The sequence below is a fragment of the Citrus sinensis genome, chromosome 9, assembly GCF_022201045.2.
Source record: "Citrus sinensis cultivar Valencia sweet orange chromosome 9, DVS_A1.0, whole genome shotgun sequence".
In the NCBI taxonomy this organism is placed as follows: Eukaryota; Viridiplantae; Streptophyta; class Magnoliopsida; order Sapindales; family Rutaceae; genus Citrus; species Citrus sinensis.
The window spans coordinates 25,727,274-25,751,802 of record NC_068564.1 but is presented as its reverse complement, the minus strand read 5'-3'; the positions used below and the strand labels follow the sequence as shown (position 1 = coordinate 25,751,802).

The 24,529-nt window shown below is 34.1% G+C and overlaps 1 pseudogene; it reads left to right on the top strand.

Annotated features, from left to right (window-relative positions):
* Positions 1-10,476: 10,476 nt before the first annotated feature.
* On the top strand, positions 10,477-15,013 carry LOC102617475 ((E)-beta-farnesene synthase-like; annotated as a pseudogene).
* Positions 15,014-24,529: the final 9,516 nt, after the last annotated feature.

Here is a 24,529-nt window from a genome sequence, read left to right as displayed (position 1 = left end):
AACATACTTCCATCCGTATCCTACTTGCCTTAGTTGCAGAATATGAGTTAGAGTTGGCTCAGTTGGATGTTAAGACGGCATTCTTACATGGAGATTTGGAGGAGAAAATCTATATGATTCAGCCTTGTGGTTTCAAAGTTGCTGGAAAGAAAAATCGTGTGTACAGGTTGAGTAAATCTTTATACATATTGAAACTAATTCTTCGAATGCGTTGAGTTAAGGGAATCTTAGAACTACGGCAGGCTTGATCCCAACCTTTGGGTACGTAGGTAGTCGGATAGATGCAGCCAATGTGGATCATTTTGAGGATCATGTGAGGGATGAAGTTTGGCGGATCATTGTCAATCGGCTCAGATTTGGATAAATTTTCGCCGAGGTGGAGATTTGTTGAAAAGTTAAAACCGTGTGGATATTTTGCAAAATATCCACACACAGTTTGAACGCATTTTGAACGCATTTTGGACGCATTTTGAACGCGGCTTTTTCTTGATATTTGTTTCATGAATGGTGCCAACATTTTTCCTATAAATAGTTAAGGATTTCATTCATTTGAAATCATCCTAAAATTGTTAAGCTTATAAGCTTCTAAGCTTTTGAGAGAAGTGAGAGAAGTGTGTCTGGGGAATTTATCTTTCCTGCAGAGTGTCAGAGTACTGGGTATATTTGGGTTTCTGGGAAGTGAGATTCGTTACTCAAATATTGTATTCTATTAATTGTTAAATAAACAATTATTTTTTCTTGCCTCCGTGGATGTAGGTTTAATTACCGAACCATGTAAATTCTTGTGTCCTTTATTTTTCAGTAATTATTTGGTGCGCTTGATTTCGCATTCCGCGCACAACATCACAATACACGAGTCAAGGTGTGGCTCAGAAAGGTAGAAGAGACAGCACGAGAAGTGCAACCTACAGTCGAGGAAGGTGGCAGACTTGCTATGCAAGGCTGAAGAATCGACCTCCACCTAATCTGAATATGTTACCTGTTGTTGATCTTCGCTTAAAATCTGTATTTTGTTTTAACTTATTTCTGACTATAATATAGTCACGTTTTCTAATTAAAATTTTTTTTCAAACACACACATATAAATATGTAATCATTATTTTTAGATGCGCAAGTACACACAAAATTTTAAAATAAGTACAAATTTTCACAAATATCTCTTAGATCACGTGAAAAATATGCCCAAGACAATTTTTCTTAATTTTCAAAGGCAACTGATTAGAATGAAGAGGCTGCTCGACTTGGTACTTCGGTAGAAGTGTCGTAAAGTTTATGCCACCTGTTATTTATGAACTTTTATCTTTCTAAAATAATCCTCCCCATTGATTCAGTTCAGATTAATTAACTAAGTTCTACTTGATTTCTTTGTAAGGAAGTCGTCTATTCTAATTCCATTCGAAGAAACTATTCGTGACATTGCAGTTTTCAATCCTACTGGTGGAAAACCATTTGCTAAAATATGCTTCTGATTTCGTAGTTCCTGAACTTGAAGGCACCTCGTTACTCTTTTGACAATAAACTTACAAACAAAATATATGTTATTTATGTTGGTGGAGAAGAGGAAATCAAGGAGTGATTGATTTGCCAAATATTATGGAAGATTGACAGTGATTGCCCAAATATCATGGAAGATTGACAGTGATTGCTAGCTCATATTCTTGTTGCAGTGAGCCGTTACTACCTTCCAACTTTTGATTCATGTAATTGCTTTATGCACTCTATTGTTATTAACTTTCCAACACATGAATAAGAAATATATCCTCTACTCTTCTCCCATGCATGTAGGTTGCTTCCGTGACACCGAAGCATGTAAATTATTGAGCATTGTGATGATATTTTCATATTACATTTTGCTATAATTTTGCTATATGGTATCAGAGTAGGCAAATTGAGGTAATTTTTTTTCTTAAACCATTTTTTTATATCTGTTGGTCTATTGGCTGAAACCGATCCAAATCCTAGTTTTAAACTCTCTTCAGTTGCTTTAAATGGGTTGAATTATGTTCCTTGGTCAAGGGCTGTTACTTTGTCTCTTGGAGGAAAAAGGAAATTAGGTTACACTAATGGTAACTCTGTTTGTCCGGATTCTAAAGATCCAAAATATGAAGATTGGATTGCTAATGACCAACTTTTTAGATCTTGAATTCTTAATTCCATGGAGCCTCATATTGTAGAAATTTTCACATTTTCTAATTTCTCAAAAGAATTGTGGGATTCTATATCTGAATTATATGGTAGAAACAATAATAGTGCAGGTGTTTTTAAATTAAAATGTGAAATCGTTGTAGCTGAGCAAGGTGATAAAACTTTTAGTGAGCATTTGGGTTATCTTAAAAAGTTAGGGGATGAACTAAATATGTATCGTTCATTTACCGCTGACCTTATAGTGCTGTAGCAAAGAGTGGAAGAAGACAAAATTTTTTCCTTACTTAATAGTTTGAAGCCAGAATATAAAAATCTAAGGAGCAACATTCTCATGGCCCCAAAGCTTCCTTCTTTTTCCATTATTTGTCAAACTATTCAACAAGAAGAAACTCGTAAGAAGACCATGAATGCTAATGCGAAAATTACTTCTGAAAAACCAGACTCACATGTGCTTGTGGCTGAAAAAAATGACAGAAAGGAGAAGTACGGGAAGAGCAATTGCAATAAAGGAAAAAAGGAAAGTTACCATTGTGACCATTGCAGAAAAAATGGACATACAAAGGATTGATGCTAGGATTTGTATCCACACCTCAAGACTGGTCTAGATAAAAATAAAAAGGACAATGTTGCTGTTGCAGATACCTAAATCTCAATAAATCAGCTCAGTCATCTCCCTCAACAAATTAGTATGTCCATGTCATCTGAAATTAGTCAGACCACTTCGGTTAATGTTTCAGGTAATCTACAAGCTTATCTTACTTTTTCCCATAATACAAATTCCTGGATAATCGATTCAGGAGCCACAGATCACATGACCAATAATCCTAGTATTGTGCATGCTTTTATTCCTATAAACCATAAACATGAGGTATCTATTGCAAATGGAGCTACTATTCTAGTATCTGTAAATGGAAAAATAAAAATTTTTCCTCAAAGTTCCACCTCTAAAGTTCTTGTTGTTCCTTTATTTCCAGTACAACTTTTATCGGTTGGAAAAATCACTAACTCTTTGAATTGTGATGTTATTTTTTCTCTATCATCCGTTATATTTCAGGATCGAAAAACGAAGAAGATGATTGGTGAGGGAATTTATTCAGATGGGCTATATTTGCTGAACACAGCTGATAAAGCTTGTCATACAAAAATGAAGAAGGTCATATCTTACACAAACGACTTGGACACCCTTCAGCTCGCATTTTATCAAGCCTTTTTCTTTCTATTTCTATTACCTCTAGTGCTTGTGATGTTTGCCAATTTTCAAAACAAACTCGTTTACCTTTTAATAAATCTTTATTTGTGTCTTCTAAGTCATTTGAGCTGATTCATTCTGATTTATGGGGCCCTGCACCTGTTGATTCTTATGATGGATATAAATATTTTGTCTTGTTTATTGATGATAAATCTCATGCTACTTGGTTATATTTATTGAAATCAAAGACATAAGTTATATTTGTTTTTCAAGAATTCCATAACATGATGATTAATTAATTTGATGACAAGATAAAATCTTTCAGGACTAATAATGGAACTGAATATACCAATGGTTCATTTTTTTAATATCTTCGCAACCATAGGATTCTTCATGAAACTAGTTGTGTGGGTACGCTACAGTAGAATGGCGTGGCAGAAAAGAAAAATAGACATATTCTAGAAACTGCAAGGGCTTTGATGTTTCAAATGAATGTTCCAAAGAAGTATTGGTCACATGGTGTTCTAACGACAACATATCTGATTAACCGTCTTCCTAGTCGAGTTCTTGAATTTAAGTCTCCCTTAGAAGTCTTAAAAAATCAGATGCCGAATATTTCTCATTTGCGAGATTTTGGTTGTGTCAGTTATGTTCATCAACAAGCTATAAATCGTGATAAATTGGACCCTCGAGCAGTTCGTTGTGTATTCTTTGGATACTCTTCAACAAAAAAGGGCTACATGTGCTATAATATGACCACTCGAAAGCTTATTATATCTCGGGATGTGAAATTTGTTGAGTCAAAGTCATTTTTTCAACCACAAAATGATAGCAAAATTCAATCTCAGGGGGAGTGCTTATCTAATTTGGTTCTACTACCAACAATTACAAGTGATGACACTTGTTTAAATAATGAAGCTCAACAGAGTCCTTATTTGAGTAACGGTGGTCAACAAATTGAAGAATCTACAAGTTCAACACTTACTACTACAACCCTTTTATCTACCACAGATAATACAGTTGTACCTCCATCTCAACAGCCCCAACGCATATCAGAAAGGTAGGTTTGTCCACCAGAAAAAAGAAATGAAGGATGTTAAATCCAATATTTATAGAGTTGGCATTTTATGGCAAGTCTAGTTAAATTAGACATTTATTTATTGCATGTATTGTAATAGGGATTAATTTATTAATTCCCTAATTTAGTGAGATTCTAATTTATTTGGAATATTTATTTTCTAATTTAATTAGATGTGTAATTTAGCAAGTCAATTAATGGTTGAATTTTATAATTGGCGCATGAGATCTATTTAGAGCAAGAAGTTGGTTCAAACAGGAAGTTCATTAAATGCTCTAGATATTTCTTGGGAGACAAGCAAGGTAAGAAGATCAGATTTATTCCTATTCAGATTCATGGGAATTATAAGAGGAAAGAACCTCTTATTTGGAAAGAATCCAAGTCTTTTAAGACTTGCTATTTTGGTGAAACTCTAGTGCCTATATAAAGAGAGGTATTTCACAATTAAAGATCACACAACACAGAGCATAAAACAGAGAAGAAAAATTTGGCCTCCTCTCCAGAGAATCCAGATTTGGAGCATCATGTTGTGTTGATTTGTTTTCTTATCTTCTGTTTATCTCTACAGAGAGTTTATGTGGATTTTGGATCACTAGACGTTGAAGAATTGAAGAATTGTTATTGATCACTTTGCGAAGTGCCTTGAGGATCGTGGATCAAGAGGGGTAGCAATGATTCAAGAGAAGCATATTCAGTCTAAGGTTGAGTAAACTGTATGGTGATAAACTGTAAGTGAGAGTCTTAAGTTTAGTAAATTCATAGGTTGTAACATTTCAACTTAGTGAATTACTTTTTATCTGGGCGTGGCCTCGTGGATGTAGGATTGGTTAATCCGAACCACGTAAAAATCTCCGTGTCATTTATTTTCTACATTGTATGATGTTTTGGAAAATTAATATTTTTGATGCGGATGAACAGTATTCGTGAACAGTAATAGTAAACAGTTGCGGCGAACAGTAGTCATGAACAATACTTCCGAAAAAAAATTAAGTTGTTAATTTTTGGTTTTTAATTACCTACATCTATTTCTAATAGACCAAAATTCCTTTCAAAGGATTTTTTTCACTTACCATGTGATCTTTTATCCCATGCAGGCTCACTTGACATATGATAGGATGAAGTATTCTCATTCGATCTTTCTTGCAGCAACATCCAATAATCGAGAGCCCAAAACTTTTAAAGAAACTAACTCCAATTCCATTTGGAGACAAGCAATGCACGAAGAGCTACAGGCCCTTGATGAGAACAAGACATGGAACATTGTTAAGCTACCACATGGAAAGAAAATTGTTGGCTGTCGTTGGATATACAAAATAAGGTACAGAAGTGATGGAACCATTGAAAGACATAAAATAAGATTGGTTGCTAGAGGATTTACTCAAACTTATGGAGAAGATTATAAAGAGACCTTTGCTCAAGTTGCAAAAATTAATACTTTTCGAGTGCTTGTATCTCTTGCAGTGAATGAAAACTGGAGACTATACCAGATGGATGAAAAAAATATTTTCCTTCATGGAGAGCTTGAAGAGGAAGTTTCTATGAGAATACCTCCTGGCCATTTAAAAGAATCAGAACCTAAGATTGTATGCAAATTAAACAAAACATTATATGGGCTAGAACAATCACCACGAGCTTGGTATGCAAAGTTGAGTTCAGTTCTCATGATGAGTGGATTACAAAAAAGTGTTGCAGATTCTTCATTATTTGTCAAAAAGGGCATCTCTGGCATTAGAGTTGTTTTGGTCTATGTTGACGATATTTTAATTATAGGAAATGACCATGAAGAAATATCAAAGCTCAAAGCACTTTTGCATAGAAAGTTTGCTATCAAGGATATGAATGCGCAAGAATGGCCACACTTTTATCTCTACTTATACAGATGTTGATTGGGCAGCATGTCCAATTGACCGTCGATCTACAACAGGACATTGCATTTTTGTTGGAGGAAATTCGGTCACATGGAAGAGTAAGAAGCAAAATGTTGCGGCTAAGTCTAGTGCAAAAGCAGAATATTGTGCTATGTCTACTAATACTAGTGAAATTATTTGGTTGAGAGCCTTATTGAAGGATTTAAGCTTCGCTACAACAGAATCAACTTGATTATTTTGTGATAATTGGGTTGTTATACACATTGCTTCTAATCCAATTTTTCACAAGTGAACAAAGCATATTGAAGTAAAATGCCACTTCGTTTGAGAAAAAATGGTAGTTGGTATAATTTGCACCCCATTTGTTTCTAATTATCTACAACTAGCTGATATTTTTACAAAATGCTTAACAACATCCAGATTTCAAGAGATATTGTTCAAGTTGGGCTCCATCGATATTTTTGCACCAACTTGAGGGGGAGTGTTTTGGGAGAAGAGGAAATCAAGGAGTGATTGATTTGCCAAATATTATGGAAGATTGACAGTAATTGCCTAAATATCATGGAAGATTAACAAGGATTGCCAGCTCCCATTCTTGTTGTAGTGGGCCGTTACTACCTTCTAACTTTTGATTCATGTAATTGCTTTATATACTGGATTGTTATTAACTTTCCAACACATAAATAAGAAATATATCATCTACTCTTCTCCCGTGCATGTAGGTTGCTTCTGTGGCACGGACAGGGATGGCAATTTTCGGGTCCGGGTCCAGGTTTAGCCGTTCCGAATCCGGACCTGGACACCAAATTCTCATTACCGGACCCGTATTAAACCCGATTTTTTTTCGATCCGGGTCCGGCCCGGGTTCAACCTGGAAAAATTCGGGTTTCCAGATTCTGGTTTTTGAACCCGAATTGCTTTCCTTAAGTTGCTGGAAAAATGAAAAAAAAATAATACAGTTACACAAACCAAAACCAAATTGCTTCCAGAATCCAGATTGCTTTAGTTTAGTTCAACAAAATTTCAAATACAAAACATATAACTTCAAATCCAGGTTCTAAAACAAATACAACAGCCGAGAAATCCACCCCCACAGGCCACCCCCATAGGCTGCGAAATCCACCCCCACAGGCCGCGAAATCCACCCCCACAGGCCGCGAAATCCACCACCATAGGCCGTGAAACACAGCCGCGAAATGCACCCCCACAGGCCACAGAACACAGCCCCAAAATCTACCCCCACAGGCCACAGAACACAGCCGCGAAATCCACCCCCTTTTGCTGGCCGTGATAGAGTGAGAGATGAGACAAGTGATGCTGATGAGTGATGAAACAAACACAAGCACACCGTGAAGGAGATGACAGCCACGCCGCAAAGAATTTGATTTGAAGAAGAGAAATTACAAGAGAGTTGAAGAGAGAGTGAGAGAGATTGAGAGAGGAGTGAACAAATGAGAAATTGAGAGGGCTAGGGTTTTTTTTTTATCTATTTATATTTAATAATTAAAAAAATTAATATTAAAATAAATAATATCCGGATCCGGGTTCCGGATTTGCGGGTTCACTTCAAACTGGATTCGGACCCAGAAGTATGCGGGTTCTGAAAAATCAATCCGGATTTCGCATAAAAATTGATCCGGTGTAGGTTGAACCCGGATCAGATTTTCCGGGCACAGAAGCACATAAATTATGTGTCAGCATGCTTAATAAGGTCATACATCATTTCAGTCACTTCAGTAATGTTTTATTACGTGATTCATTGTATTTTAAGGTCATACGTCAGTTTAGTCACTGATTTTTCTCCTTTTTTATGCCAAACTTAATTCAGTGAGTACGACTTTTGTTTCAGTGAGTACGACTTTTGTTTCATTTTCGGACCGACTATTCTACAAATGACAAACCATCGGTGGACCAACCTGCCACCGGTCTCACACAAGTCCTCCTTATACAGAAGTGTTATGGGATTTCAACAATAACAAACTTTTTCTTTGGTTGCTGGAGCATCCCACAAGATCATGTATACTCAAAACTTTTTCTTTCTTATTCCTTTTTCATTAATTTTCTGCACAACGCACAATTAATTGGATATATGTTCAAAATAATTCTTCCATATTCCATCTTATTCATCGAGCCAGCATCTTCAACATTTTTCTTCTTCGCCGCCTTATACGTTTTAAACTTTAAAGAAAAAGACCACATAAATTAACATATTAACAAAATTAAAAATAACAAAAAGGATTAATAGAAACATTTTAATATATTTTTGGAACTTGCCCACAAATCTTTTATGATCAAAAGTACAAAATAAATTCAATTCGGCACCCAATAAAAGAGATGAAGTTAAGGTTAGCATAAATAATGGTATGATTAATGGATGTGTTAGATAGGTGTCCAAAGTTGTAATAGTTTATTCTTAATATTAAGTTGTATGAAGGTTATTTTAGTATCATAATTTTTTAGTTAATATGGTGCTCAAAGTACATTTTAAAGTACAAATAATCTCACTTGTAAATAAAATACACCAAAGTTTAATAGTAAACTAACCAATAGAGCTACTTAATTGAGTTAGTTGACAACTCTTCTTTCCCTTATTCATTAGGTGGAGGATTCGACTCTTCCAATCTCCCAAAATTATAGAAGTTCATTTAAAAAGAATAGTAAAATGATTATTTTTATTAAAAAAATTGCTTGTTATTGTTGATAGCATCGGTAGACCCACGAAGGGAACACTAGGGATTAGAAAATATATTATATTACTGTTGTTGATAATTCATCTTCAAAATGAATTAGAGAATTTATTCGAGATAAGTACTGCAGAAAGTAAATTTTTTCTAAGATCCAATGTGTTTCGCATACTATTTTTCTAAGATCCCTGGTGGTCCAAGTATTTTAAGAATTAGAATCGTGAAATTTGTTAAATGCACTTATAATGAAGTTAATTTGTTTGAAATAGAATTTTTGAAAAATTGGTTAACAGAAGAAATTCTGATAAAAATCATATTCCCTTAAATATCATTGGAACTCTAAGTAAAATATTTTAATTAAGCCCCAGTGATTCATTTTTTTTTTTAAATTTCATCTTCAAAATGAATTAGAGAATTTATTCGAGATAAGTCTTGCAGAAAGTAAATTTTTATATTTATGATATCATTGGAGTTATTAGATTTAGCCCCCAATAAAATGTTTGGATCATTTACTAACCAGAAATAGACTTTGGCTTTAAGAATAACTAAAATATATTTATTTAGTTAAAATAATTGAAATATTTTGCTTGGTAGGGGTAATTAAAATACATATAAGTTAAATAATTATGGCCTTTTTGGAATATTATTATTGTAAAATTAAAAGAGAGATAGGTTTTCAAAATAATTTACGGTCGTTACGTTGAGTAGTTAGTTAATAAAATAATTTACGGTCGTTACGTTGAGTAGTTAGTTAATGTACGCACAATATCACAATCTGCAAGTTGCATAAGAAAGCTGAAAAATGATATGTATCCTTATCATCAATTAACCCCACCTCAATCTCATCAAGATAAATTGTTGTGGCCAGTTTGTAATTAAGATAAAATTTAATACAACTTTATTACTATTTCAACTTTTATATATTTATTTTTGTATAGAGTTAGATATAGGGTTAGAGTGAACTCTCTATCATTACCTAAAAAAAAATCCTAAATTTAAAAATTTATGTAAAATGATCGCAACTTCTTAGGGTGCGTTTGGGATTGAGGTACTGTGGAAAAAAAACTGTAACTATGAAGCAAAAGTGAATAATATGTAGTAAATAAAAATTTTAATAAAATTATTAAAGATATAATAGATTCTCCATTATACAAGCAAAAAATCATATCAACATAACTTTCAAGATACAACAGTTAGTATTCACCAAACACTTTACTGTTGTACCTTTTAAGTTACAGCTCTCCAATCTCAATCCCAAACTCACCCATAATATATTGAGATAATAGTTCAAGAGTATTTTATCACATGGTTTAATATGGATCCCGCAATCAGATCCATTGACTTTTTCAATATTAAATTTAATGATCCCAACGTAGGATCACTACTGAGCACATGACAAAGTACCAACGAAAGTGTTCCACTGCCTCATCGTTTCTCTCTATATATAGAGCATTTGTGTCTTGAGGTTTTTGCAACTCCTACTCTTAAAAGCAAACTATAAAGTTGTATTTGGTTTGTCTGAAACGGAATGAAAGATATGTCTATTCCACTTCTAGCAGCAGTTTCCAGTTCAACTGAAGAAACTGTTCGTCCCATTGCAGATTTTCATCCTACTTTATGGGGAACCCATTTCCTGAAATCCGCTGCCGATGTCGAGGTAATTAAACAATTGCAATATCAAAATATCTCATTAATTATCAGAGAAGCGAGCCCAATCGATGTACAATCATATGTCATATATAATCGTTTGTTAGACACACGTAATGCATTAATATTAAGTAATTTCTTGCGTTTGCAGACAATTGACGATGCAACTCAAGAACAGCACGCAGCACTGAAGCAAGAGGTCAGGAGGATGATAACCACTACTGCCAATAAGCTTGCCCATAAACTACACATGATTGATTCAGTACAACGATTAGGTGTCGCTTATCATTTTGAAAAGGAGATTGAAGATGAATTGGGAAAGGTATCTCATGATCTTGACCGTGATGATCTATACGTTGTTTCTCTTCGCTTTCGACTTTTTAGACAGCAAGGAGTTAAGATTTCATGTGGTATGTAATAGTTTTTCATTTTGTTAATTAAACTATTTATGTTAATTACAAGATTATTGTTAATTATCAAACTAAATTTAAGCATGTACACTAATCGAGACTAGCTCGCCTTTAATTCTTTTGAATATGGTCATCAGATGTGTTTGAGAAGTTCAAAGATGATGAAGGTAAATTCAAGGAATCATTGATCAACGATATACGAGGCATGTTCAGTTTGCACGAGGCAGCATACCTAGCAGTTCGGGGAGAAGACATTTTAGATGAAGCCATTGCTTTCACTACCAGTCACCTTAAGTCAATAATATCTATATCTGATCATTCTCATGTAAACTCTAAACTTCCTGAACAAATACGTCGTTCTCTGCAAATTCCTCTCCGTAAAGCAGCAGCAAGGTTAGAGGCAAGGTATTTTTTGGATATCTATTCAAGAGATGATTTGCATGCTGAAACTTTGCTCAAGTTTGCAAAGTTAGACTTTAATATATTACAAGCAGCACACCAGAAGGAAGCAAGTATCATGACCAGGTAACTTCAGATATATATTCTTTCAACGTGGAAAAGCCTCTTATTGGTGTTGTTTTGAGATGGGAGATTGTCACTTTCCCTAAAAAGAGAAATCATATTTACCACAGTTGCCCCCTAGTATAATCAAAGACTCAACGCAAAATTTCTTACAATAGTTAATTATTCATTTATTAACACCCAAACCAAGATCTTTAGTTTGCAGTAAAATTTTTATGTATTCTAGATTTGTCAACAGTGGTAGTGGTTGTAGATTTTGTATATTATGTGCTTGTTGCTAATAATAATAATAAAAAAAAAGTTATAGTGTTTGGAGGATAATGTGTATAATGAAAGAGTAATGATACAATTATAAAAATGTTTTAAGAATGGATGTGATATAAATTTATAAATTAGATGAAAATACAAAACAATAAAAATAAATCACGTAAATTTCTCTCTCTCTTTTTTTTTTTAATGAAACAAAATTTCCAAATATAATATGGAAGATTTACAACTTCTCTTTAAAAGTTTTAACTTTTTTCACTTATCCCTCGAGTTTTCATATTTCCTTGCTACCTCCTTAAAAGATGAAACCAAATTGTGTTCTTTTTTGTATTTTTTATATACTACAGAAGTAACGATTGTTATAGTGACAACTTTATAATGTAGCAAAATATCTATCCAATTAGATTTAAAATTGAATTTCAGGTGGTGGAACGATTTAGGCTTCCCTAAAAAGGTGCCTTACGCAAGAGATAGAATAGTAGAGACATATATCTGGATGTTGCTGGGAGTGTCCTATGAGCCCAATTTGGCATTTGGTAGAATTTTTGCATCCAAAGTGATGTGCATGCTAACCATAATAGACGACACATTTGATGCTTACGGTACTTTTGAACAGCTCACACATTTTACTGAAGCAGTCACAAGGTTATAAAACCATATACATCCCTATATAGCAGTTGTTAAGTTGTATTATCTGTATTCTATAGGTTACAATAACCTAAATAATGGGACATCATGAGTGACTATTAGGGTTGCTGCATTTTATACATGATGTAACTTAGCAAGACCCCATGCCTATATAATAAAAGATTATTATCGTTTCATTACTTCAAGAATTATAAAATATCAAATAAGTACAAGAAGTATTGTTCCCCCATCATTTTACTATTATAACTTTGTAAAACCTTTTATTTTACTACTTTTTTGTTAGAATCGTTAGCTGACTAAAAAAATATTAATTTTACCCCTTAAGATAAAATGCACAAAAGAGGTATCCGATAGTGTACATAAAATTATGAATAATAGATTTAAATATGAATTGTTAAATAATAGTTTTAACCATAATTTTTTGAATAACCCTTGATTTATTGCTATCATAAAAGTAGTGAATTGACAAACATACCCCTATAAATTTTTGCCCAAAAAAACTCAACCTATTCTAGAAGAAAAAAAATTAAATATGGAAGTGTTGATTTTGTAAATAAGCTTTAAGTGTTTTTTTAAAGAATAAATTATGTTTTTTAAGAATAATATCCCGGAGTATTTTGTTAATGCTCCATTTTTATGGTTACGATAAATTTAGGGTTATTCATAAAGTCATGGTTAAAATCATTATTTTACAGTTAAAGGGTATGCCAATAATTTTTGTCTAGTATTTGATACCTCTATTTGTGTATTGTATTGTAAAAGGAAAAATTGATATTTTACTAATCAACTAATGGTTTTAACAGAAAAGTAGTAAAATGATAGGAGATAATACTTCCTATAGTCATTTGATATTTTACAACTCTTGATGTAGTGAAACAATAATAACCCTATAATGTAATTCTTTGATTGGATATTTAATTCATAATATACTTTATTAGAAATAAATTAATTGTATCGCTTATATATTTTCTTTAGAATGTGCAAATATAACGATTATATTTGATTTTTTCAGATGGGACATTGGCCTCATAGATACACTGCCAGAATACATGAAATTTATTTTCAAGGAACTCTTAGATATTTATAGAGAAGCTGAGGAAGAATGATGAAGAGTAGGAATCCATATTATACTAGGATTAGTTTCCTTATTAACTAAAGTTTAAGACTTTTAAATTCCTTTCTAATTTAGAATTTTGTTTCCCTTTCAATTTAGGATTTTGTTTTACTTCATGAATTAGGATAATTACTACTACTATAAATAGCTCCCTCTTGTAGCCTTTGAGGGCAGAGATTTTTGAGTTTAATAATATTTCAATTTTCAAATCTCTTTGTGAGTATTTGAACAGTTAATTCTCGGTATTCTGCGGAATCAACGAGTCTTAATCCCTAAATTCGCGGTATTCTTTTGAATCAACGTGAATTTAGTTGTTCTTTTGTTCCGGTATTCTCTAAAATCAACGGAATATTTTGAACATTAAACTTCCGCTGCATCAAATTGGCAAAGGAAGGAAGATCGTACGGCGCCATACCATATGCAAAACAGATGGTAAGCAATTACTTTATTGATAATCAATTTCATGTTATATGATTTTGCAAGGTGATTATTATTGTTGACTTGGGTTATGTTGCTCAGACGCAAGAATTAATTTTATCGAACTTTACCCAAGCCAAGTGGTTATATAAAGGTTATGTTCCAAGCGTCGATGAATACAAATCAGTTGCATTAAGAACTATCGGTTTACTTCCGATAGCGGTCGCTTCCTTCGTTGATTTGGGTGATTTTATTGACAATTTGAATGCATTCTTAAAAACGCTAAGAGTGTTAAAGCGACAGAAACCATTATCAGGCTCATGGATGACATAGCAGGGTATAAGGTAAATAATATTCTCCATTCTACATTATAATTCAATTCAATAAAACTATATTCACCACTAATCTCGAGGAGAAATTTTGTAACTTATCTTGAGGCGTGTCACCATAGTACATAATTTCTTTATCTATTTTAAAGGTAGAGATATGGGTGAAGTCCAAAACAATTTTTCTAACACCTACCTTCTCGAGATTCAAACTTAGAAATTGTCAATAAAATAAAGGTTGTTGAAAACCATTCGGCCTTTGCGGCTGCATTTATTTTTAACTCTCTTTTAACACATAACATAACATAACATATATGTCCATGGGAAAAAAAAAATTGGCTAACTGATGATTTTTTTTTTTTTTTGGTTCTCTTATAACCAATTCATATGCATCCGTGATGTAGTTTGAGCAAAAGAGAGGACATATTCCCTCAGCAGTTGAGTGCTACAAGAATCAACATGGCGTCTCCGAGGAAGAGGCAGTTAAAGAGTTGTTGTTAGAAGTTGCTGACAGTTGGAAAGATATAAATGAGGAGCTTCTCAACCCAACGACTGTCCCGTTACCTATGCTTCAGCGGATTCTTTATTTCGCACGTTCAGGCCACTTGATGTACGACGATGGTCATGATCGCTTCACCCATTCGTTGATGATGAAACGCCAAGTTGCCTTGTTGCTGGCGGAACCCCTTGCGATCTGAAGATTAACGTCATGCTATTGATTTTCCATTGGGTATATTTGAGCAGTTGTAATAAATGAAGGTCGTGCTGGCTATTTAGCTAGTTACTCATGCCTAGCTAGAAAATGTGTCGCCAAATAATATTGTTCCAAATTGTGGTCCTTTTAGTTAAAAAATTAATAATAAAATATTTTTCTTCTAATTTCTTTATTATTTTATAAATATTTTCTTATAATAAATATACAATATAAAATATAAAAAAAGTACAAGAAAAATATATTATTATTAATTTTTTATTCACATCAAAACATATATATGTGTGTATATATATATCTTATTTTTAATATTTTAATATTTATTGTAATTTTTATTTATATCATTTATTTAATTTATAATAAATATAATTAAAAGTGTATTTGAAAATAAGGGTAATACTGTAAAATTATAACGCCAGCGGATTATTGACTATTATGATGACAAATAACGGGTGAGTGATATATATTAATTTCAATAGGGGGAAATTGGCAATCTCCCAATTGAAATTTAGTCCTATAACCATAGAATTAGCAATCTCAATTTAAAGGATTAAATTAAAAATTATCAATTTATGACATTTATTATATTTTTTATTCATTAATTAAAATTATTTGCTTATTTATTTATTTTATTTATTCTTGATTTTTTTATTTTATCGCTAAATTAACAATAATTTCATATCAATGTATCAAGAAGCGTATAATAGTAAATGAAAAAATATTAGGTTTTTTATTACCCTTTATCTATAGGGAGGAAACAAGTAATTGCAAATCTAGTTGGAATGTAAATAATTAAAAATGGATATTTCAAGGATGAAACTTTTCCCCCAATCTAAATAATATTCATTATCTGTTTATATATTAATTTATTGGTGCGAGTTTGCCACCTGCAAAGTATTCTATTTTCACATTTAGAGGAGGCCGTTTTTTGACCTCATTATTATATTTTAATTTGTTGGTGCATGATTAAAAGAAATTTACAGATAATAATTCTTGCTTTTAGAATGATTTAAATGCCATGCGTCACAATAACTTTAGATGCTTCAAAAAAATTAGATCAAGATGAACCATGCCCTCTAACCTTGTAATATGTAAGAAAATAATCCAATAAAAAAAAATTGCGAATATCTGCTAATTAAAAGTTCAATAGAAATGTCTGACAATTTAAAAAAAAAAGAAATTAAATTTCTTTTTTCCATTTATCGGATTAGAGCCACCACAAGAATTGAGGGTCGCGCAACCCTATTTAACCTAATATACATTCTCAATCAATATGGAAGAACTATGGCTTTAACTCGTGTATTATTGATTTAAGTTGTCATAGCACCACCAATTCTTGGAGTTCCCAGAAGATTTTGGTTGCACCAAGTTCGATGAGTTTGCAAAAGTTTCTATGCATTGCACGGTAGACAAAAACCAATCAGAGAGATAATGATATAAGAATATCGATGGCAACTTCCTCGATTAGACTATTGTCTTATTAATGACAAAACATGTTTGACAGATCTTGTTCTTGTTGCTTGTCAGGTTTCTCATTTATCCGCTTTTGTTTTGTCAGCATGTTAGCTATGGAAACCCTGGATGCAATTTTTATTGAAGTTGGTAAGTTCGTTACCTTCTTCTTCTGCTCGAAAATTGCCGTCATTAGAAAACTCCATGGTAACATGAAAGCTCTTCAGAAAGGACTATGTTGAAAGCAGCAGCAGTAGACAGTCAACAGTTGACCTCAGAGACACGTTGGCATGCCACCTAAGCTACACCTATCTGCAGCCAGCTAATGAGAGAAATGAGCTGGATTTAATGAGGTGGCAAAATGGTTATGCTGAGGAATATCAGCACATGAGCATGGAAGGATGGAGATTCTAGAAACTCTACATCATTGGTTAATGATAGCTATATTCACGGATCTCTTTTTGCTTATTTCCAAGTGTTTGACAAAAATATAGCATGCGGGCACGCCCATTTTGAATAAGAAGGCATTAGGGATGGCAATTGGATCGCTCCATAATAGACATCCACAATATCCATCCAATTGGATTGGATAATATCCATCCAAAATTTTTTGGATTTTGAAATTGATATTTTAAAATTATATTCAGATGGATATAGATGGATATGGATAATTATTTTTACCCAATGGATATCCGTTTAACCCAATACAAGTTTAAAAAATTTTAATTTTATAAAATTAAAAATAAAAAATATAATAAACAAACAAGTGTAAAAATATTATATTAACTAGTGAAAATTTTAAATTCCTCTTATATTAAAAACTAAAGTTTTCAAAATTACTTTTTAATTTTTTAACTTATTTAATACTATTAATAATTATTATTTTATTTTATTAATTTAATATTATAAATGGACCTCCACCGGAAGGTCGCCGGACCACCGCCGGACTTCGCCGGAAGATCGCCGGACCACCACCGGATTTCACCGAAAGGTCGCCGGATCACCACCAGACTTCGCCGGAAAGTTGCCGGACCACCACCGGACTTTGCCGGGAAATCGCCGGACCTCCGAACCTCCGCCGAAATTCGCCGGAAAGTTACCAGATCGCCGCCACCAACAACCGAACCGCCATTTTATTATATATATATTACTAATATAAATAGTGTAATAGCCAAATTTAATATTAGAATTTTAATTATTTTATATTATTATTTTTATTATATAAAAATAAAATATCTATGGATATCCATGGATATCCATAGGTATATGGATAAAATTCATATCCATGTCCAATATTAAATATTGGATATGGATATGGATATATCCATTATGGATAATTATGGATTTGTGTTTGGATGGATATTATCCATCCATAATTGAATATTTGCTATCCCTAGAAGGCATTGCTTCCTTCTTTGACTGGAACAAAAGAAAAATGGAGAAATAAAATAAGCAGCTACTGCTCGGATGATTTTGGTTTGTTGAAAAGAATCTGTAAAGCAAATTTATACCTTCACATACTCCTTACTTCACGAATGAGTACGACAGCGTTGAAACGTCTAATAAATGTTATTGTTCATAAATAACAGGAAACTAAGGCAACCATGGCTGGTTGCGGTGACAGATTATACCACGAAGTCATCTCCAGCAATACTTAGCCTCTCATCTAGGGGACTTAAAAAGATTGACGCAGCTATCCTCAAAGTTGACTTGATGCATTAGTTAAATCATCAGTATATCATTTTCAAAATATATTAATCGTTTTCATATAACTTTCATATTCATTTCAGTCTAATGTCACTGCACCTAGAGTGTATATCCCGAATACCAAGATAATAAATTTGAACGTAACAAATTAATCGTGGAGCCAGATCTTCTATAGATGCGGTGGCCGGCACCTCCGTGGCATATGTCATCATGTATCTGGTATTGCTGGCCTTCTCAAAGTCTCCATACTGACTAGTGTACGTCAGTAATCAGGTCTGCAATCATGATACCACGGGTGTAAAATTACTCTTTTCAATATAAATCAATGCGACCCTTCTTGTATTGGACTATGCACATATCCATTTCTTTTGCAGCTGAAGCAACTGATACAACAAAAACAAGGCAGTCGCCGTTTGCTTATGGTGCAGGACATGCGAATCCATAACATTCAGTGCTAGCACTGCATTTGTACCTTAGCATGTTAGCATGATACAGTGGAGCACAAGAATAATGTTAGCATGATGAAGTGGTGCACCAGAATTGATAAGGACAAGTCACAAGCAACAAATATGGTAGCTTGTGCCGCCATGGCAAGAGGATTTCCAACATCTCGTCTAAGCCATAATTGATGGAAAATATGATAAGGACAAGTCACAAGCAACAAATATGGTAGCTTGTTCCGCCATGGCAAGAGGATTTCCAACATCTCGTCTAAGCCATAATTGATGGAAAATGTAGCAGCACATGTCATGGTGGATTCATCACAACGGCTAGTTGATTATTATAATTATTGTAAATATTTTCTTTCCTTGTACAGCATCTTGAACGTCTTTATATATTTGTAAAAATCAAGAATTGTAAAAGTAACAAAACAATTCCTATTTTCACCATATTCAAGCATCTCAAATATTTTCATGGTATCAAACCCTAATGGCTTCAAGTTCAAATTCAGAACCATCCCTATCCCTTCAATCTTTCCATCAGTGTTCGAGTTTGGTTCCAATAAAACTCAACACTGAAAATTATCTTATTTGGAGTTCTCAAGTTCAACCACTTATATTTACCCTTGGGCTAAATCACCATATAGTTGATGTTAAGACTCCACCAAAGATGATAGAGCAAGATGGGAAGGAGATAAATAATCCAGATTTTCTCATGTGGAAAAATAATGATGGACTTCTCACAACTTGGCTCAGAAGTATGATGAACGAAGACGTGTTGAGCATGGTTATCGGCTTGCAAACGGCTCGAGAAATCTGGCTCACCGTTGAAGAAAACATGCTGCCTGCAACTAAGGAGCAAGAAACATGGCTAAAAGATAGCCTTTATTCTCTAAAGGAAGGATCTTCCAAGCTTGATGAATTTCTTAAGAAATTCAAGGGCCTTTGCGACAAGTTGGCAGCCATTGGAAAACCAATGAACGATGATGACAAGATTTTTCAAATTGTAAGAGCCTTAGGTCCCAAATATGCTGACTTCAAAACTGCAATGCTCACTAAACCTCCATATCCCAGCCTTAAACAATTCATCAATGCTCTCCAAAACCATGAACATACTGTGATCGTAGAAAAAGATGAAGAAGCTAGACTTGGCACAAATCAAAACCAAGCCTTCTTTGGTCAACGCGGAAGAGGCAGAAATCAAAGAGGTGGAAGACCTCCATACCGAGGCAGAGGATCTCAACGCAACTTAGGTGGTAGAAATTACCCCAACAACTACAACAATTACAATGGCAACAACCGTAAACCACAACAGAAGCCTCAAAAACCAAATAAAGAAAATAATACCTCAGATGAAGAAGTTATTTGCCAAATCTGTCACAAACGCAAACATAGTGCTGCTGAATGTTGGTACAGATACGACTATGACAATGAAGAGGATCCACAAGCCCTAGCTGCCATGAATCTTCAAGAAAATAATGATCAGCAGTTCTATGTGGATTCTGGAGCAACATCACACATGACAAATAACACAGGTAATCTTGATCATGTAAGGCTGTATAGAGGTAATGACAAAATAATTGTCGGCAATGATCAAGATTTAAATATTTCACATATTGGTTCTGCTTCTTTAAATACAAATCATGGTTCTTTACACTTAAATAATATTTTAGTTGTTCCAAAACTCAAAAAGAATCTCTTATCAGTTGGACAACTCATTGATGATATTAAATGTGTTTTTGAATTTAACACTGATGGTTTTATTGTGAAGAGCAAGGAAAACAAGGTTCTGGCAAAGGGGAGTAAGCAAGGGAAGCTATACACATTGGAAGGAGACTTTCATGCTGTCTTCAATGCAATTCAAGGAGAATCTAGCGGTTTTAGTTTATGGCACAAGAGGCTTGGCCATGCCAATCCTAAAATCTTGGAGGCCTTAAAACGCAATGATTTTATTGACTTTTCTAGTTGGTCTAAAGCACCCCGTATTTGTGTTTCTTGCCAATTAGGCAAGAGTTGTAGGAAATCTTTTAATTTATCTAATAATAAAGCAGATTTTCCTTTACAAAAAGTGCATTGTGATATATGGGGTCCAGCTCCCATTACTTCTACTCAACATTTTCGTTACTATGTATTATTTGTAGATGATTATTCACGTTTTAGTTGGTTATATCCCTTAAAACAAAAATCTGATTTCTTGGAGTGCTTCTTGAAATTTCAGAAACAAGTTGAAAAGCAATTGGACAAAAAGATCACAATATTTCAAAGCGATGGAGGAGGGGAATTTAATTCTACAGCCTTCATCAAACATCTTGAAAATTTCGGTATCACAAGACAAATTTCTTGTCCATACACTCCAGAGCAAAATGGTGTTGCTGAGAGAAAGCATAGACACATTAATGAGACAGCCTTGACGATGATGTTTCATGCTTCTTTGCCACTCAAATTCTGGGTGGATTCTTTTCTTGCAGCCACTTATATCATTAACAGGCTGCCTCTTTCACCTTTAAAAAATAAAAGTCCTTATGAAATTCTTTTCAAAAAATTACCGGACTATAAAGGGTTAAAAGTCCTAGGTTGTAGATGTTTTCCTTATCTTCGGGATTACAGTAAAACAAAATTTGATAAAAAATCATATCCATGTGTTTTCATAGGCTATAGTCCCCTCCATAAAGGATATCGTTGTCTACAACCTGAGACTAATCGTGTATATATATCAAGGCATGTTGTATTTGATGAAAATTATTTACCATTCAAAAAATTAACATCATTTTTTAATGTGTAGGAACATAGTACATTGACCACCTTCCCTCAACAAGATGAGTGGCTCCCAAATAATTCTCTCAATTGTGAGAATCTTAATGATTCACATGCTGTCAAAGTAAACAATTGTAAAGGCGCTACAATATCAACACCACATGTGCAATTCATGCCCCACAAGCACGTGAACTTGGACAACAACTCAAATGCTACTTCTCCAATTATTTCAAATTTCCCACAAGAGAATTTAGAAGACAATTTGAATTCAGCAACTCCACACGACAAGTCAGAAGCAATTCCAAATATTTTGGAGTCTCCACATGCAATGCAACCTTTGACTACAAACGATTCAAATTCTAGTAGTTCACATGCAACTGAACCACTTAATTTGTCCAGAAATACGGACAACAGCCCTGCCACAAATTCACAACCAGATTATCCTGACATATCCAATTGCTTATTTGTGGAACTTAAGATACCAAACACAGCTGTGGAACCGCAAAGCCTAAATACTCATCCCATGATGACACGCAATAAACTCAAACAAAATCCTAAATTAGCCCTTCAAGCCAGCCACAGTAGAGAAATTGAACCCAAAACACTCAAAACTGCCTTAAAGAATCCACTTTGGACTCAAGCTATGAAAGAAGAGCTTCAAGCATTGCATCAAAATCAGACATGGGTCCTTGTGCCGCAGCCTAACAATGTTAATGTCATCGGATCGAAGTGGGTATATCGTATCAAATACAGAGAAGATGGAACCATTGATCGCTATAAAGCTCGATTAGTTGCCAAGGGATTCACACAGGTTCCAGGAGTCGACTTCGATGAAACCTTCAGTCCCGTTATAAAGGCCACAACTATTCGCCTTATCCTTGCAATTACTGTGAGCTCAAAATGGCTTATCAAGCAGCTAGATGTTCGCAATGCTTTTCTTCATGGACTATTAAAGGAGACTGTCTACATGGAGCAGCCTCCTGGGTTTCGCAATTCACGTCATCCAGCATATGTTTGCAAGCTTAAAAAATCGCTCTATGGCCTGAAACAGGCACCTAGAGCGTGGTTCGAATGTCTTTCTCAAGCCTTAATTTCTCTTGGATTTTCTAGTAGCAAAGCTGATAGCTCTTTATTTATATTTAATAACAAATCCATTCTTATACTTATATTAATTTATGTTGATGATGTGATCATTACAGGAAATAATGAGAAGGAAATTCAATCAATCATCAACAATCTGAGCTCAAAGTTTGCTTTAAAAGATCTTGGCAACCTACATTACTTCCTAGGCATTGAAGTTCAACAATTCACGCATGACATCTTTCTATCTCAAGCGAAGTACACTAAAGACCATCTTTCCAAGGCAAGAATGCAGGATTGTTCTCCTATCAACACGCCGATGGCAATACGATCAATACTGTGTTCGGATGATAATGAACATGTGGATGCAACCGAATATAGAGGCCTTATTGGAAGCCTTCAATATCTCACCTACACAAGGCCCGATATCACATTTGCTGTCAATCGAGTCTCTCAACACTTCCAAGCGCCAACAAAAGCCAACCTCAAGGACGTGAAAAGGATCCTTCGTTACCTTAAAGGTACCCTTGACTTTGGCCTTAGATTTTTGTCTCAAAGCTCTCTCAAGCTCTATGCCTTTTCCGATTCTGATTGGGCTGGATGTCCGATAACAAGACGAAGTACAACAGGATTTTGCATTTATCTTGGAAGCAACTGTATCTCTTGGAGCTCCAAGAAACAACACACAGTCTCTCGCTCAAGTGCCGAAGCCGAATATAGGTCCATGGCCTCTGCCGCTGCCGAGTTAACATGGCTCACATATCTCCTTAATGACATTGGGTTCTGTATTCCAAAAGCACCCACACTTCTCTGTGACAATTTGAGTGCAATTCATATGACTAAGAACCCAGTGTTTCATGCTAGAATGAAACACATTGAGCTTGACATGCATTTTGTTCATGAGAAGGTTGCTAAAGGGTCATTATTTACACAATATGTGCCTTCTCATCTTCAGATTGCAGACACTCTTACAAAACCTTTGGGGAAGCACCAATTTCTCACGCTACGAACCAAGCTAGGCGTTCATCGCATGTCACTGCCTAGCTTGAGGGGGGCTGATAAGGACAAGTCACAAGCAACAAATATGGTAGCTTGTGCCGCCATGGCAAGAGGATTTCCAACATCTTGTCTAAGCCATAATTGATGGAAAATATGATAAGGACAAGTCACAAGCAATAAATATGGTAGCTTGTACCGCCATGGCAAGAGGATTTCCAACATCTTGTCTAAGCCATAATTGATGGAAAATATGATAAGGACAAGTCACAAGCAACAAATATGGTAGCTTGTACCGCCATGGCAAGAGGATTTCCAACATCTCGTCTAAGCCATAATTGATGGAAAATATAGCAGCACATGTCATGGTGGATTCATCACAACGGCTAGTTGATTATTATAATTATTGTAAATATTGTCTTTCCTTGTACAACATCTTGAACGTCTTTATATATTTGTAAAAATCAAGAATTGTAAAAGTAACAAAACAATTCCTATTTTCACCATATTCAAGCATCTCAAATATTTTCAAGAATAATCACGACTTGCCATTTGTCAGTTTCTAATGTGTCCCTTTTTGGGACCATCCATACAATCCACAACATTTAAAATAAAGAATTTGTGGGTCCTTTTGAGGGATCTACTAATCCTGCTAAATTGGGTGCTGAATGGATCCCATCATCCCAAAGAAGGTAAATATGTTTACTTAATTCAGTCTTAAGAGGCTTGAAAATGGGGAAAAACTTAAGAGGCTTGAAAAACAGATCGACAATTTGTTGCTTGACAAGGAAGTGTATTGGAAACAAATATCTAGAGCTGATTGGCTGCTCGAGGGAGATAAAAACACTATTATTGCTCAAGGGAGATAAATGTTATAAATAGAAATTAAAATAACAAATTTAAATATTAAAAATAAGATACACACACACACACACACATATATATATATATATATATATATATATATATATATGTTTTGGTGTGAAAAAAAATTAATAATAAGATATTTTTCTTGTGCTTTTTTAATTTTATATTGTATATTTATTATAAGAAAATGTTTATAAAATAATAAA